We start from the raw sequence: 17,561 nt of genomic DNA, 5'->3' as shown, positions 1-17,561 counted from the left end.
AGCTTTTCCTATTCCCTTCCTTCTCTCACCTTGTGTTCTTGTCTTTTTCTCTCTAGGCTCTGGGAAGTGGCTGCGGATCCGGATGATCGCTGCTGAAGATGGAGGTGCCCAGGAAAGGTGAGTGAAATGCAGCGCTCCAGCGATCGAAACGAAATGCTTTTAAAATGATGTCTTCCCTTTCAGGATCGTCGGTGTGAAGTCTCCGTGATGCAGCTTTAGCAGGTAAGGTCTTCTTTCTCTCCAATTCTCTCTTAGCAAGTGACCCAGGGTGCTGACAGGCGTGGCTGAAGTCCAGATGCAGGAGCTGACACGGTGAGCGTCCAGCTGCGAGGAGCAGAACAACGCGAAGCGTGAGTTGCTGATCGGGCGTGGTTTAAATAGCTTTGGAAGAAGTTCCAGGTATGTATCCTTCCACCGATCAGGTATGTATCCTTCCCCGACCACACCCAGGGGAAAGTAGTTCCACAGGTAAAGTAGTTCCATTCAGGCCTCAAGAGGGCCTGAATGTAGCAGCATGGTCTCCATCAGGTAAGTGCACCTTAAAACACTTGAACACATGTCTAGCTTTATGAGCCTGGCGCCTAAGGCGCCAGGACAGGGGTCCAACATGAGCCTGGCGCCTAAGGCGCCAGGACTGTGTCCAAAGGGCCCCAGCTTGGGCCCGCTGGCACTTCCCTGGGGGAAATGATGCCTGCCTCTGGGGTTGCTGGGTCGGACCTGGCTCCTTGGAGGTAGGCATCATGACACCCACTTACCTTCTTTTTGATCCTTTTTCGGGAGCGGACGCGCTGGGAACACTTGCGTCTGCTCCCGATGGCCGCCATGGAAAGGGAAAACTCTGTTTTCCCTTTCCATGGCGGCCATTTTCTTGGTCGCTTCCTTTTTTGCTTTTAGTGCCCCGGTCACGCACATAATGCGGGCTGGGGTACTAATAGCAATATGACCCTCGCGGCGGGGGCATTACCGACTCAGGTAATGCCCCGGGGCATTACCTGAGTCGGTAATGCCCCCGCCACGAGGGTCATATTGCTTAATTAATGAAACTCCAGAATCCATGTGCATGTGGCTTCCTAGCCAAAAAAGAAAATATCAAAGATTCCAATGGTGTTGCATGCTAGACAAAATGGGAACATATTCCTCTTATGAAGAATACAATCTAATCCGGAGTAAATGGGAGACTAGGCAAAAATACATCATTCAGTTCCCGTCAGCCAAGGCCAGAAAAATCTACATACGATTCAGATTGAATCAATTTCAAACGGCCTTCAGAACAAAACACTGCGCACTACCGCAGACGAATATCCAAGGGATCAGGACCGTGTCATTTCTGTGCAGATAATGCATTATTTGAAACCCTAAAACACCTTGCAATCTTTTGCACACATTTTGAAGAGCCACGCATGCAGATATTTGAGCATTTTCTCACTAATAAATCATATATTGCAAGGGAATCCCTCTGGAAACGCTGTATGGAAAGGTACAGCCAAAATCTAATTCTCAAACGAATTGTTCTATTTGAAATCATAGTGGTGAAATTAGATGAAGATCAGTTGGGTATGTAACTGTAATTTCTAAGGTGGGCTTAAATTAAAATGAAGATAATGGATAAAAAAATAAAAAATATGCCTAAGGAGTCCTACTATCAACTAAGTTTAAAAATGTAATATTTTCCCATTTTAAATGTGGAAAATATTCAACTGTCTCAATGGAAACTTCATATAATACTGATTTGGTATTTACTGCGACATGGTTCACAAGAGTCCTGTAGATTATCAAGTAATATGACGAATGATTGTATAGTAAATAGTCAGAGTTTATTTTGGTTTAACTTTTAAGGTTGTCATATAGTCAATGTCAATGTGGTGAGGGTTTTTTTGTATTAGTTTTATTTTAATGAAATTTTATTATGTAAATGTGTTTGCTAAATCATTAGTTAAGGTGTATTACTAAATAAACCAAACACAAAACCCCCCAAAAATAAATATCAGTCTTTGTCCCAACCACGTGGGCAGTCCAGCACCGAAATGCTATGGCAACTCCTCTCTGAACAAGAGTACCAACAGCAACCCCTACAAGTGTTTCAGCCTTGTTGGGCCTCATCAGTGAGGTGAAGCTGTGCCTCTCTACAGTGAGCAGGGAGTCCACGTCTGATTGCCCCCAGGTAACTCAGGGTGACCAACCCCAAGTTCCATGCAAATACGTCAAAAAAGGTAGCAGGCGCTCCTCTCCAGAAAGAACATGGCATGATAACCTGTTCTGAGATGAGAGTTTGCAGCACACACTTTTTGCTCACTGTACCTTTCACAGGTGGGAAATATCTCTTTGCATGCCACATGGGCAGTCCAGCACCAAAATGCTATGGCAATTCCTCTCTGAACAAGAGTACCAACAGCAACTCCATACACGTGTTTCAGCCTTGTTGGGTCTCATCAGTGAGGTGAAGCTGTGCCTCTCTGAGCACAGTGAGCAGGGAGTCCACGTCTGGTTGCCCCCAGGTAACTCGGGGTGACCAACCCCAAGTTCCATGCAAATACTTCAAAAAAGGTAGCAGGTGCTCCTCTGCAGAAAGAACATGGCATGATAACCTGTTCTGAGATGAGAGTTTGCAGCACACACTTTTTGCTCACTGTACCTTTCACAGATGGGAAATATCCATTTGCATATCAGTCTTTGTCCCGCCCACATGGGCAGTCCAGCACCAAAATGCTATGGCAACTCCTCTCTGAACAAGAGTACCAACAGCAACCCCATACACGTGTTTCAGCCTTGTTGGGCCTCATCAGTGAGGTGAAGCTGTGCCTCTCTGAGCACAGTGAGCAGGGAGTCCGCGTCTGGTTGCCCCCAGGTAACTCAGGGTGACCAACCCCAAGTTCCTTGCAAATACCTCAAAAAAGGTAGCAGGCATTCCAAGATGGCCGCCGGCGGAGGAGGTTGCGTCTAAATCGCGATCCCGCCGGGCCTAAAACAAAAAAGCACGTCAATAGCGCGAATCCGAGCGTTCACGCACCGGACATTCACACAGCGCCCAAGTAACCGGGGACAAGGTAACGAGCGGAGATTGTCCCGGCAACACCCCCCTGGGGGAGCCAGACCGCCGAGAGAGGCAACCACCCCTCCCCCGCCGAGGGAAACCCACTCGGCCCAGCAGTGGAGACAGAGCTGAGCGCAGCCGGCACTGATCGAGCACACAGAGACCCAGGGGGAGATCGATCCGCCCCTCGCCGACACAGGGGGGAAAGTAAAGCTGCTCCGGTACAAAAAGAAAACACATCCCAACTGGAGGTGCTGTGTTGAGAGCAGAATGGGAGCTGGAGCGCTGGAGCGCCGGAGCACCGGCATGGCGAGGCGCGAGCGCCCCCCCCCTATGACAGGCTGGCAGGAAGCACCGCACCGACCGTCGAGCGGGCCGGAGCGGGTCCCCACTGGCAACGCAAGCAGGAGGACCTGCAACAATAAGGCACACAGGGCCCCGGAGCATCGGGGGAGATACACGAGAGGAGGAGGAGGCACCACCCACCCACCGCAGACAAGGCACGGCAGGCACCAGTCGCGGAGGACAGGAGACACGGAGGTGAGCGCGCCTGCAGAATCGCCCCCCCCCCCACCGTCTTACCGGTACTCGGGGCCCGAGACGGGAGTGAATAATCAAGTAAGGCGCAGGCCCACGTTCAGCAGAGCGCCCCCCTCATCTCCACATAACATTATAAAGCAAATAAGGCAAAGGGGGGGGGGCTGCGGCCCCACGGAGTGGGCATAAGACACCATCATAACTCCGGGAAACCCCCACACCCAGGGAGGACATAGGAGAGGCCATATTACTCTCATCAATACGAAACAGACCCATGCACATTACAGGGGCACGGCGGTCCCGGCTGCAGGGGCACAATAAGAAGGAACAATATCAGTCGACACACGGGGGACCACATAAAGCCGTCCCACCACTACCCCCCTCGAGAGAGACATCCAGGAACGGCACAAGACCCCCACAAGCAAGGAAGATGTCACGGGCAAAGGGGAAAGGGGGCGCCTCTCAACCTACGTCGCAATCCCACAAACAGGACACAAGTCTGCTCCAACTGTGGTCCTCGGACGCATCAGCGATCCCAAAAGACAGGGCAGGTGAAGAACCCTCACTGGACACAAACCCCCCAAGCAGAGCACCCTTCCGCCGTCAAAGGACGATATGCGGGCCTGGTTTGCAGAGCTCCAGGACAAATTCATGTCCACAGTCCAGGACCAATTTGCCTCAATGAGGAACGAGATGAAGCAGGCGGTACAAGAGTTGAAAATAGATGTGGCCAAGCTGGAGGATAGGACAGACACAGTAGAGAGAATCGTACAAAATATAGAAGAGGAGGCGAAACAGAACCGTGAAACACAAGAACACCTGGTTAGACTCACCCATAACCTTGAAATACAATGTGAAGATCTGGAGAACCGTTCCCGTGGATCCAATATCCGCATCAAGTATGTGCCCGAATCGGTGACGGACAAAGACCTCAGGAGTGCGGTAAAAGAGGTATTTAGAGATATAATTGAGGCACAAGAATGAGAGAACATTGGGATAGACAGAGTCCATAGGGGGGGTCCAAAAAGAACTGGTGCCCCAGGGGAAAGACCAAGGGACGTATTAGCGGCACTCACATCTTACCCTCAAAAGGAACTGATCCTAAGGAAAGCGAGGCAGCTGGATCACATAAGGATGAACGGAGTAGAAATACAATTGTACCAAGATCTGACTTCGGCGACACTCTTAAAAAGAAGGGAGATGGCCCCTTTAGTGAGGGAATTGGTGGCGAAAGAAATTAGGTACAAATGGACGTTCCCATTCGGTCTACTATTCGAGTGGGGGGGCAAGCAGAGAAGATTGACCACCTGTGCGGAAGGTCCCCATATAATGGACATGCAAATGGAAGAGACGGATTCGAGAGATGCCAGGACGAAAGGGGAATCCGCACAAAAAGCCTAGAGGATGGGAGGTAGTGCGACAAAAGAAGAAACCAAATGGATGGGGGAAAGCAGGGAAGCCATCAGGGGACTAATAGAGATATGTAATCAGGTCTGATGGCTCATCCACCTGAGGGAAAGGGCGGAAGAAGAATACTCAGAAAACCTTGGAACCCAGTAACAAGAGGCCCAGCGGGGGACCGGGTGGAACACCGCTTAGGTCGGAGGATAACGCGGGGTTTAGTACTCCCTGCACAGTTAATCCTGAGTTATGAGAGGCAGGGAGCGTTAGGCGCAACGCCCTAGCAACCACAGGTGCCCGGGCTCTCCTTGGGATAGAAGTTGGTTTTTTGTTAACAGTTGGGGGGGAGTTGGGCAGTTGGGGGGGGAACAGGGTAGGGGTGACCCCGGAAGAGGGAAGGGATCACAACTCGCTGGAACGAAGGCTGAACCAGCAGATTTGACGGGATGGGGAAGCTCAGAATCTATTCACAAAATGTAAGGGGGCTGAATTCGCTGGTGAAAAGGAAAAAAATTGAGGCTGTGTAAGAAGGGAAAAGGCAGACATTTTGCTCCTCCAGGAGACACATATTAAGGCTCAGGACAAAAAGATAGTACACCTCAGAGGGTACACGATATGGGCGCAGGCGAATGCAGGGGAAAAAAGAGCAGGAGTGATGATCGCAGCAAAAGGGGGTCTGGTGTCAAATCTCATAGACACTCAAGTAGACAGGGAAGGGAGGTTCGCTTTTGCCAATATATCAATAGAAGTTTACAGGCTCACTATAGCAGCAATTTATTCGCCAAACTCGGGGCAGGACGGATTCCTCAGAGACACTCTGGGGAAACTAGAGGAATTTGCAAAGGGCGAGATAATATTGGGAGGAGATCTGAACTTGGCCTGGCAACTCAGTCTGGATAGGAGTGCGGGGGGAACCCAGGCGCAGGGGTCCCCATCCAAACAACTCAGACAAAGGATGGAACAGATGGCACTACGAGATGCCCGGAAAGAACTGAAGGGACAAGATAGCGGATTCACGTACTACTCGCACGTGCATAACACGATGTCGAGGATAGACTATTTTTGGGTGTCGGTGGGATTGGTGTGGAGGATCCAGGGTATCGAAAAGGGATTGATAGCTCTATCAGATCATGCCCCACTATGGCTCGATATACAGACCCCAGGAAGGGGGAGAGGCCTCTGGAGATGGAGACTGCCGTCCGACATTCTAACGGACCAGGTGCTGGGGGAGGAACTAAGGGACAAAATCACAGAATTCTTTGAACTAAATGACAATGGAGAAGTCCCATTGGGGTCAGTATGGGAAGCCTTTAAGGCAGTAACCCGGGGCCATATAATAGCGCTAAAAGCCACCAAAGACAAACAGCATCAGGAATGGGAAAGAACGCTCAAGAAGAAACTAACAGAAGTACAAGGGGAGCTACTAATCCATACCACAAGAAGCCTCAAGAAAGCAATGAAACATGTGCAGGGACAACTAGAGATGCTCCGCAACAAAAAAGCAGAGAAATCCCTCCTCTACCTAATACAACGATACTACATCAGGGCAAACAGGGCGGACAGATACCTAGCAAGACAACTCAGGAAAAAACAGAACTCAATGACGATATTGAACATCACAGACGCACAAGGAAAGTCTCATACAAACACAAGGGATATAGGGGAGGCCTTTAAAGCTTTCTATCAAGAACTGTATGCAACAGGGCTTCCGGATGAAGAGAAACAAGACAGGTTCCTACAATCTACCCCCATACCGACAATAGCAGAAGAAGATAAACAGGCCCTGGAAGCTAGGATTACAGAAGAAGAGGTCCACAGGGCAATAAAGGGCCTTCCAATCTCAAAGGCACCAGGCCCGGATGGCTTTACGGCCCCGTTTTATCAAAAATATGCAGACACATTGGTACCGATCCTGACAAGGATACTCAACACATTCAAGGACAGTGGAAACGTAAGTCCATCCATGAATGAAGCGAAAGTCCTTGTGTTCCACAAAACAGGTAAAGACCCCACTCTCCCGGGCTCATATCGCCCGATAGCCCTAATAAACCTGGACGCAAAAATATATACTAGGGTACTGGCAGCCAGACTATCACCCCTCCTCCCGACCCTAATAAACACAGATCAATCAGGCTTCATTCCAGGTAGGCAAACACATGACAATTTAAGAAGAGTAACCCATCTGATAGAAAAAATAGGCATTACCCACACACAAGCAATATTACTCTCATTAGACGCCGAAAAGGCATTTGACCGTGTAGAATGGTCCATCGTTTTCAAAACACTGAAGCACATGGGATTCGGGGAACAATACATAAACATGGTAAAAGCCAAATACAACTCCCCAGCAATTAGAATAGTAATAAATGGAGAGATCACGGATAGGGTGGAAATCTCAAGGGGTACGAAACAGGGATGCCCCCTATCACCTCTGCTATATGCCATATTTTTGGAACCCCTTCTAATTAAAATAAGGGAATCGGCGGGAGTAAAGAGGGTTGAGATGGCGGGCAGGCAACATAAAGTTATAGCATACGCTGATGACATGCTCCTAGTCTTGGAAGACCCTGGGAACTCTCTACCGAGAACCATAGAAACATTGGAGGAATTTGGGGGGATCTCAGGCCTGAAGATTAACAGGAAAAAATCAGAGATAATGCTCCTCGCGGGAAACAAGGAGTCACTAGAAACAGTGGCAGGCCTGTTAAGTCTAAAAACAGTAGAGGAGGGCATCAAATACCTAGGGGTGACACTCACGCACAGGGTGGACAAGATCTATAAGTGCAATTACACACACCTTCTGGCTAGAGTCAAGAAGGATCTAGAAAGATGGTGTCCGCTTAGGATCTCATGGTGGGGAAGAATTCAATCAGTAAAAATGAACATACTCCCCAGGGTGCTCTACTATTTCAATGCCCTCCCTGTATCAGTCCCCGTCTCCTTCTTCAGAGCTCCTTCCAAAGCCATATCGCAATTTGTGTGGAACAAGAAACCCTGGAGGGTCACCAGAGCAATTCTCACGGCACCAACAAAGGCTGGCGGAATGTCCCTACCAAACTTTAGGAAATACTATCAGGCAGCCCAACTCTGGGTCCTAAAGGAATGGATGGGGGCGAACCAACAGACGACCTGGGTAGCACAAGACAGAGCGGTCGCCAGGACCCCCCTAGAGGACCTGCTGTGGAAACATAGACACAGACACCTGAACCTTCGAGTAAGTGAGGTAATGAGAACCACCCTCAACGCCTGGGATGACCAAACCAGAAAGGGAATCATGACCACCCCACTAGCCCTATATGCAGGAACCCACAGTTCCCACCTGGACAGGAACCCGGCGGCTTTGAGAAATGGGAAGCAGCAGGATGCAGGAAAATTGGAGAAATAATCCAAGACAAAGAAATTCGAACTTTTGCGGAACGTAAAAATATGTGGAAGCTAACAGAGGCGGATAGATACAAATATGAGAAGATAAAACATTGGCTAAGTACACCAGAGGTCTTCCAGGCGGCCTCGAGGGACCTCACACCATTTGAGACGTATATAATAACCAACCAAGGTAACAAAAAACTGGTGTCAACACTATACATCTTCATTAGCACACAAGAAGAAGAAATTAAATGGACATACATGAGGAGATGGGAAGCCACGCTAGGGGAAGAAATTGCCAGGCAGCAATGGGAGGAAATGTGGGCAGGCATCCCCAAACTCACCAGGGCCGTCCAAACCAGAGAAATGTGGCTGAAAATAATCACTCAATGGCATTACACCCCAGAGAGGCTCAAATCAATGTACCCGGATACGTCGGATCGCTGTTGGAGGGGGTGCCCGGATGCAGGAACTTGGAGGCATATCTGGTGGGACTGTCAGGGAGTGAAGGGCTTCTGGAAAGAAGTGGAAACGGAAATGACAAGAATATTCCCAGAGGCAGACCAAATGGGGGAGAGGGTGTGGTTGTGCGGATTTAAAGACCCACAGGCCAAGAGACTCCACAAAGCACAATGGAGGAGCTTTATGGGCCTAGTCATCGTGGTATGGGCAACGATAGCTCAAAGCTGGAAGAAACGAGACCCACCGCTGCTATTCACCTGGCTGCAAAAGGTGTGGTCCCAAATGACCATGGAAAAGATCACGAACCATCTACAGGACCAAAACAACTCCTTCATGAAGGAATGGGGATCGGTGCTGGAATACTTGAAATCAGACTATATGGAACAATGGTCCCCACACAATATCAAAATATCAGATATATACAGCACGTAAAAGTTCCAGAAGTGAAAACCAATGAGGACCCAAACTCTTCCGGGTGGGGTGGGGAGGGGGGAGGGGGCTGGGGAGAATATTTGTGTTGATGTTTATTGTCGTGTAAAAAACAATAAAAATATGTTTTTAAAAAAAAAAGGTAGCAGGCGCTCCTCTCCAGAAAGAACATGGCATGATAACCTGTTCTGAGATGAGAGTTTGCAGCACACACTTTTTGAAAGGTATAGTGAGCAAAAAGCATGTGCTGCAAGCCCTCATCTCAGAACAGGTTATCATGCCATGTTCTTTCTGGAGAGGAGCGCCTGCTACCTTTTTTGGAATATTTGCAAGGAACTTGGGGTGGGTCACCTTGAGTTACCTGGGGGCAACCAGACGTGGACTCCCTGCTCACTGTGCTCAGAGAGGCACAGCTTCACCTCACTGATGAGGCCCAACAAGGCTGAAACACGTGTATGGGGTTGCTGTTGGTACTCTTGTTCAGAGAGGAATTGCCATAGCATTTTGGTGCTGGACTGCCCATGTGGGCAGGACAAAGACTGATATGCAAATGGATATTTCCCATCTGTGAAAGGTACAGTGAGCAAAAAGTGTGTGCTGCAAATCCTCATCTCAGAACAGGCTATGATGCCATGTTCTTTCTGGAGAGGAGCGTCTGCTACCTTTTTGAAACATAACAGGATAAGGACTCCAAAATATTTTCGAAAGAAGTGCCCCAAATCCCTAAAACATACATTCACCATTGTATTAATATTTGTAAACACCTTTCCCTTTTTCAACTATTTATACTTACCTGTTTCTTTTGTGGAAATAAAGGCTTCTTGCATTTTTTTGTAAACTTGAAGACAACTAATGGCCACTTTGGTGCTTTGGTCACCATATGTCAATTATTTGAAATCACAACTACCTGATTATTTTCTGAATGAAAGAAGTATTCTCACATCCCGAGTGTTTGCTATCCAATATCTTCGAATAACACGCATTCTCCATTAAATAGAATTAAACTGAATAAACCTGCAGATCTTCAAAGATAGGAAGATTGCAATTAGAGGAGCAATCTTCCAATATCATCAAATGTCTTGGGTCTACACATTTGGGATTCTAGACCTTCTCTTTAGAAACGGTGACCCAACTCTCCCACAGTGGCATTGATCATTCTAAGCAGCTAAGTCTTAAATATACTCCTAAATGACTACTTTAATAGCCTATGGCTTTATTGCTATACACTGCACTTCTGGGTTTGTTATACCCTGCACGATTTAGAAGTTAGATTTCGTCTTCATTGACCTATCATCCTAAATAGCAAAATACTAATGTTGATCCCAAGCACATATTTGGCATATGTTATTAATACATTTGATTGTTTTGACCATAGCCAGCAATCCTAGCTGGTAAATGATCCTCAACTTGCATACTTGCATTTTTTACTCTTGGGCTGAGGTTTGTGCAGCAGAATAGATACCTTTGAAATGGTAAAGCTAGCCCGCATTTATATTACACTCATTAGAAGTATGAGGCGCCACCAGTTCCTTTACTGGATTTTTTTTATTTTTTGTTTTCAGCATATGAATCCTAATTCAAATGATCTGTTTAAATAATTTGTATAGGTACTTTTATCGGTTATCTTCAGCATTTGAACAGAATCAAATTCCTTCTATAGCTGCAACGTCTGAAATTGAAACTGTTGATTGGGGATTCATTTATCATTATTTAAAATAAGAAACGGCATAAAAAAATGTTGAATCCTGCTAAGTATGAATTATTTGGTATTACTAGTCATTTGAACATTTACTGTTGAAGGGTGCGATTTGTTTGGCACTTATCTTTAAAATATAATTAGATACGTTGAAAAACTTTAAAAAAAAGACAAATATTCTAAATAAACCATATTTTGTGTTGTTTTGTTATTACCTACGTTCCTAGTTGGAGTACGGGATCTCTTTTGTTATAGACCCTAAATGAACCCCTATAGCCATGCCCAGAAAACAGTTTTACATGAAGGTTTCAAACTTAAAATCTGCTTACCATAGAGCCAACTTTTATGTTCACTTCACACTAGTGAGAATGCTTCTGCTACTACTTTGCTCATGTCTGGAATGCCATTGTGCAGATCCCCAGCATTTGCAGACTCAGAATAGAAATCCTAGATGTGTGAGTTAAAGCCGAGAGAGACAACAGACATTCAGTATGGGTGTGACTCCCTGTTTCCACCATCCCCAAATATCTTTTGCAAAATCCAGAAAAATTAAGTACTAGAAATCTTCCATTCATGGGAGTAAACCTCCCCCCGCCTCCCAGGAGGAAATCAAAGTCATTCTGAGTTATTTTCTTTTAGTTTCCAGGCACAATACCATCCACCATGGGACACTGTCTGACCTGTTAGCTTGTGCCTTGCTGGGGATCAGAATCATTAAAATGAGAAAACAGAGGCCTTATAGAAGTTTAACCACAAACTTGTGTGTTCTCCCAGACTTACCAAAAGCACATTAAAATAAGAGAGCATGATAAAGGATGCAAACAAGAGGAAATAAAAGAATGAGAGTTATGGGGCATTAATAGGCAACTAGTGAGAGGAGGTAGGGTACTTGAGCTCCTGAAGCCCTGGGGAATTTGGCTGACCCCAACCACTTTGGCATACCAACCACTTATATGCCTGAGACTTTTTTAAAAGGCAAGTAATGGACAATGTATTGTGGCTTATACAGTGGGAGAAGAGAGACACCTATGGATGATAAAAATGCAACAATCAGGGTGAGACATTGCTGAAGAGATAGAGTCTGTGATGAAATCCAATAAGAGACACTGGTAAGTGAGACATTAATTTGGATAGAGGCAAGAATAAGGGAAAACTATAAGCCAATGATTTTCCTTCCCAGAGCAGTGCATAACCAGAGCAGGAATCAGCAGAACGGGTGTCATCTAGGGCTACTGCAAATAATAGCCTATGCATTCTCTGTCAACATTATGCTCGGGGGCCTTGGGCTGAAAGTAGGTTTGCAGGTGTGAAAACACTCATCATTGTCAAACAATTGGTCGAACAGATGTTAGATCAGTCACATAGGAAGTGGAAGCTTGTTGAGCTGTGGTTTGATCCTTCCCACTGCTGGTCTCATATTATTATACTGTGGTGCAATGTCTTACATGCTATAGGTTTATTGGTTGCTGTACAACACCTCAGTTTCCTTACCAATGGTAGACCTCCTCTACACCGGTGGTGTGATGAACCCTTCTCGTATGGCCAGGGAAAGTCAGCATCTACCTGATACTGATCGTGGGGGTGGTAGCATGTGCGAGGATCACATGGAAGGGGACCCAGGTCAGGCAGAAAGGGAAAGCCCTCTGAATAACTTCCCTAATGACCATACAGTTTTAATGGCCTATTGTAAGATTGATAATCCTGATATTAAAACAACTAGGAACATTATGGATTTCAAGTACCATAATGCTCGTAAGTACTGAGATGAAGAGGAGGGGTCCAGAGTTACCAAAGAGTAAGGTGCGGTCTAGTTGTTGTAATGACCCACACCTGAGCGTCACCTTTAAACATTTAAAGGCCCTTCAAGTGCGGGCCAAAATGAGACAGCAGGGGAATCAGCAGAAGCAGCAGAGAGAAGCAGGGAATGGAGTTGCTGCTGTGTTCACGTGACGCAGTGTGGAGAGCCTGCTGTAGGTCGGGATCTCTCGTGTATGCAGAGGATATGAAGCAGGAAGCGGTATTGAGACCGGTGACCCCAAGGGAGAGAAAAGCTCCCTGCAGTCTACAACGCACTCAGGTGTATGGTGCCCACCAGTGAGCGTTCAGGGTTGTGCAGACTCTGTTGAAGTTCAGGATGGCTGGCGGGAACTGTCAAACTCTGCAGAAGTCCTGACAAACGAAGAAGTGTAGTCAGCGTGTCAGAAGGAGATGCCAGGAAAGACTGGTGAGTTGGCCTGATGCAGGGGACACCGGGTCGCTCTGAGGGAGACAGAAGAATAGCTTTGAATACCGAAAATCTGAATTTATGAAAACTGGGTGCCACTCTCCTATTCTTAACTGTCAAGTTGGAGAATATTGTAACCCGCATTGCCAAAGCCAAACTGGGGAATATCCCATAAGTGAATATTATAACCTGCAGTGCCAAAGCAAAAGAGTGGCAATAATAAACCAAAGGAGATACAACTTTCCTGAAGAGGAATATCTAAAAAGGTGATATTGTAACTTACATTGCCAAAGCAAGCTGAGAGTGACATCAAGGCACATATAATTTACTAGTCCAATATCAAGATACCTCGAGGGAGGGAGTTGTAAACCACATTACCAACAGCCAAACGATTGTGCAAAAACAATTCAGATACAGCAGGAACAAGGAACAAGAGGGAGGGGAATGTAACCTGCATTGATTATGGCAAACAAATCAGTGTGAAAACTGTTGTTCTTTTGTGTAGTATTTTGGAGAAAGAAACGGTATGCCATTCTGTTGATAAGCCTTACCACAAAGTCCAAGTTGTAGAAGTAGTAGTTTTTATCCTTGCAGCAGAGTAAACCAGGAAAATGATAAATAGTGGTTAGTCCTGGCAGTCAAGTGGACCAGGAAGAAGAGAACTTGAAGTACTGTGGGATAAGGTTGGGATGGAAAAGAAGTGGCAATTCCATTACTGTGGTTGATGAACTGTTGTGTAACCATTCTGACTAAGATGTCGTTTCTAAAGAAGAAATATGATGAAATAATAATTGATTGTTCTTCACAGAACAGTAACCTTGACTTCTGACTCGAGCTGTGAAGAGAAAGTCATTTTGGTTTGACAAGCAGAAGATTGTGGAAACTTTAACCATTGTTTGCAAGAGTGTAACACCTTTTGAACTAAGACAGTCACTTTGCCAAGTGAAGAATATATTGAATGAAAATAACTTTAACTTCTACCATAAGTGACATTTGGCTTGTGAAAAGAACATTTCTGAAACTCAAGTTTAGTTGGAAACATCCTGAGTTGATCCAGGGGAAGGCGATTCAACCCTGATCACAAGAATTCTTTGTTATAACTTTTCTGTTTGAACTTATATGTTATTTTGTGAATTTAAATCGCCAATGATTCCTGTATGATTTTGTTATGTGTATTAGTGAGAGGGACAGACATTTCTGGACATTAGGTCGATTTCCTTTAGCTATAGTTTGTCAGGTAGGGAAATCTTTGTTAGGGTAGGGAAAGATAGACGTTTGTCTCACTCCTTATTATTTAATAAAATGGTGACTTGTGACAAACCTATACCTGTGTGTCCATCTCATCTGTCTGACTCCTCACAGTGGAGGCATTGCACACTAAGTCATGAGACTACATTGGCAAATGGGAGAAGGATCAGGGGTCAGAACAACATGCTTACAATCTCAATGATGTAACAGGCTGCAGATTCTGATTGGGGGAGTCTTTCAAATGAAGACTAAGGACGTTTGGGTAGTGCAAAAGTGCCCATCAGCTTCATAGCTGCTCCTGCCCTCCATCTCTGGGATGCAGAGGCTTTTCAATGAAATGTACAGGCAGAAGCAGTATTTATTCCTTCTTGAGAAAGAACACAAGTCTGTTAAGATCAACTGAACTAAAGGGGCACAAGAGCCATAGCAGGAAGAGCCATGATGGGCACGGGAATGGGTCACTCCTTTGGTAAATACTGTTTCATGGAGGAAGAACTTGATGAATAATAGCCCATGAATTCTACCCTAGGCATGCCTGCCTTCTACCCCACCACTCCTCCACCCTCGAAGAACACATCCAGTGCTCCTCCGACGTTCTTTGTCAACACACTTTTACCCATCATCCATACACTACCTCCACCCACCAACATGCCTGTTGAAGCCCAAATGACACCTCTTTCTAACCAGCATCAGCATCTGCAACTTGCCCCACACCACCAGTCCCTGTTTGTGTACCAAATATGGGCATGTGGCGACCTTAATTCCTCCTTGCCCCCAGTCCTGTTGTTGCCTGCGGGAGAACACATTCCTAACCCCATGCCAAGTTTCCAAGGAAGAGGAACACTGCCTCCTGACTACCCATAAAGTGCTATTACTGTTAAGGATGAGCAGGTCATTGTTAGCAACTGCAAACACTACAGGTTAGGTGGTTGGCCTTCTGTTCAAACAGTTCATCAGCCTTAAACAGTGTCAACAATGGCTCAAATAAATTATGTTTAATGATTATGACAAGAAGACAAGTGCCTCTTAATTTTATAGCCATAATTCTGTCCTTTTAAAAAACAAAGATCACACCTACACTGCAAAAATAGGATAAATGAATTATTGCAGATGAAATGATAACCTGTTTGACCTCCTGTTAGGGAGGATTTTCAGCACAAGCCCCATGGGAGGGTTCTGAGTAGAAAGCCCAACCTAGGTCATGAGAAAGGGTTTTTCATACATGGTCTTCCCAAACTCACTCATGGTAGCATAGGCTAAGAAGTAAGGCATACTTAGGATATAAGGGTCTGATATGTCAGTGCACTTAACAGCACTTAGAGATGGTCAAGTAATATACTTGCACGTAGAAATACAAATTATTAAGCCTTACTACACATGCAGGTAAGACATAAGAACACTATGCACTAAAAATACACGCACATACATATGTGTATTGGAAGGTCTCTTTCCTTCGCTAATTGATCTATATATATATTTACATATGATATGATACTTTATTTGTATCATGCTCATACACAAGTGTTTCAGAGCGCGACGAGGCAAGGGAGGGGAACAAGGGAGGACAAAACAACGATATTACTAGGCCCAGTGACATTGAGAACACGCAAGTGCAGGGGAGAGGGAATAGGGAAAGTGCAATGGGGAGGGGAGGAGTGGAAAGTGCTGAGCACGGGATAAAACAACAACAGGTAGTGCAGCCAGCAGGTGGCAAGTGCAAGGTTAAAGTGCAGACAAGGGGTGTAAAATAGGTGCAAGTAAGGGGACTCTAGGGTTGCAGATACAGAGGGTTGCCAGGAGGCAGCAAGAGTGTGTGGGTGGGTGGGCATTGACCTTGGCCAGAAAATCAGAGGGTAACCAGGTGCTCGGTGCCAAAGGAGACAGATCAGCAGGGGAGAGGAAGAGCAAAGGTAGAAGCAAAGAGGAAGGTCTAGAGGTACTTCCGGAACCGAGGATGATTCTCTTCAAGTTTCAGAGAGCCAGGGAGGCTGTTCCAGAGGGAGGCCCCAGCTGAGAAAAGAAAGAGATCTACCACCAACTTGTTGCTTGGAGAAGCGACTGACCCTGAGGGAGTTGGAGGTGGAGGAACGAAGAGCTTGAGTAGGAAGGTATTTAAGGAGGGAGAGTTGAAGATATTGTGGACTCTGGCCCCAGAAAGCCTTGTGGACAATGCAAAGTGTTTTGAATGTAATCCTTGCAGCCACTGGGAGCCAACAAAGAGATTTTAGGACTGCAGAGATACGATCCCAGGGCTTGAGGCCAAGGACAAGTCTTGCAGTACTGTTCTACATGAGTTGCAGAGGGTGGAGCGTAGAAGTAGGCAGATTTAGAAAGAGGCTGTTGCAGTAGTCCAGCCTAGAGAGAACCAGAGCTCTATTGACAGTGAGCTTCTGTGGGAAGGAGATGAAAGGAAGAATATCTCTGAGGAGGTGCAGTTGGTAGTTTGTCTTGATTTGATTGATTGATTGATTATTTGTATAGCACCTATACACAATGTGTTTCAAAGCGCTTCAAGGAGGGAAGGAACATGGGAGAAAACAAATTACATTCTTACAAGTCCTTGAAACAATTCAGAATGTGACATAACTATCGTACGAGGCCTGGCGACATTTCTGATAGTGCAAGTGCTGAAACATTTATGGAGGAGAGGGGGATGGAAAAGAAAATGAGAACAAACAAGCAGTAACATTACTATGCCTGACGACAATTGATGCAGTACAAGTGTAAAACAAGAGGAAGGGGAGAGGAAGGGGAGGGTGAGAGGGGGAGGGGAGAAACAAGCAAATGACTAATAACTATCCTGTTTGGTCTGGTGGTGATTCAGAATAGAGCATTGTCGGGAAAAGGAAGAAGGCAAGGAGGGCTGGGGGGGACAGACAGGCTGCTATCAAAGGTCATGGGACAACTGATAAGAGTAAGTGTCAACTGACATGAAGGACAGAAAGAGGGGGGAGAGGGGAGAGGAGTAAGAGAGGGGGGACAAGACATGCAGCCATCAAACATGTCTATGCAAGGATATGAGGTAGCAGAGTGCAGAGAGGGAGAGAGAGACCACACCCACAGAGAAACAGGGGAAAGAGGGCAGGGGGGCATAGAGACAAATAACAGGGGCAGGCATGGGGTATGGAGGGGTAAGGAGAAGATAAGGGGAAAGAGGAGGAGAGGGG

Source organism: Ambystoma mexicanum, chromosome 14 (assembly GCF_040938575.1).
Source record: "Ambystoma mexicanum isolate Mex_15411 chromosome 14, UKY_AmexF1_1, whole genome shotgun sequence".
In the NCBI taxonomy this organism is placed as follows: Eukaryota; Metazoa; Chordata; class Amphibia; order Caudata; family Ambystomatidae; genus Ambystoma; species Ambystoma mexicanum.
Note: the sequence above shows the minus strand (reverse complement) of the source record.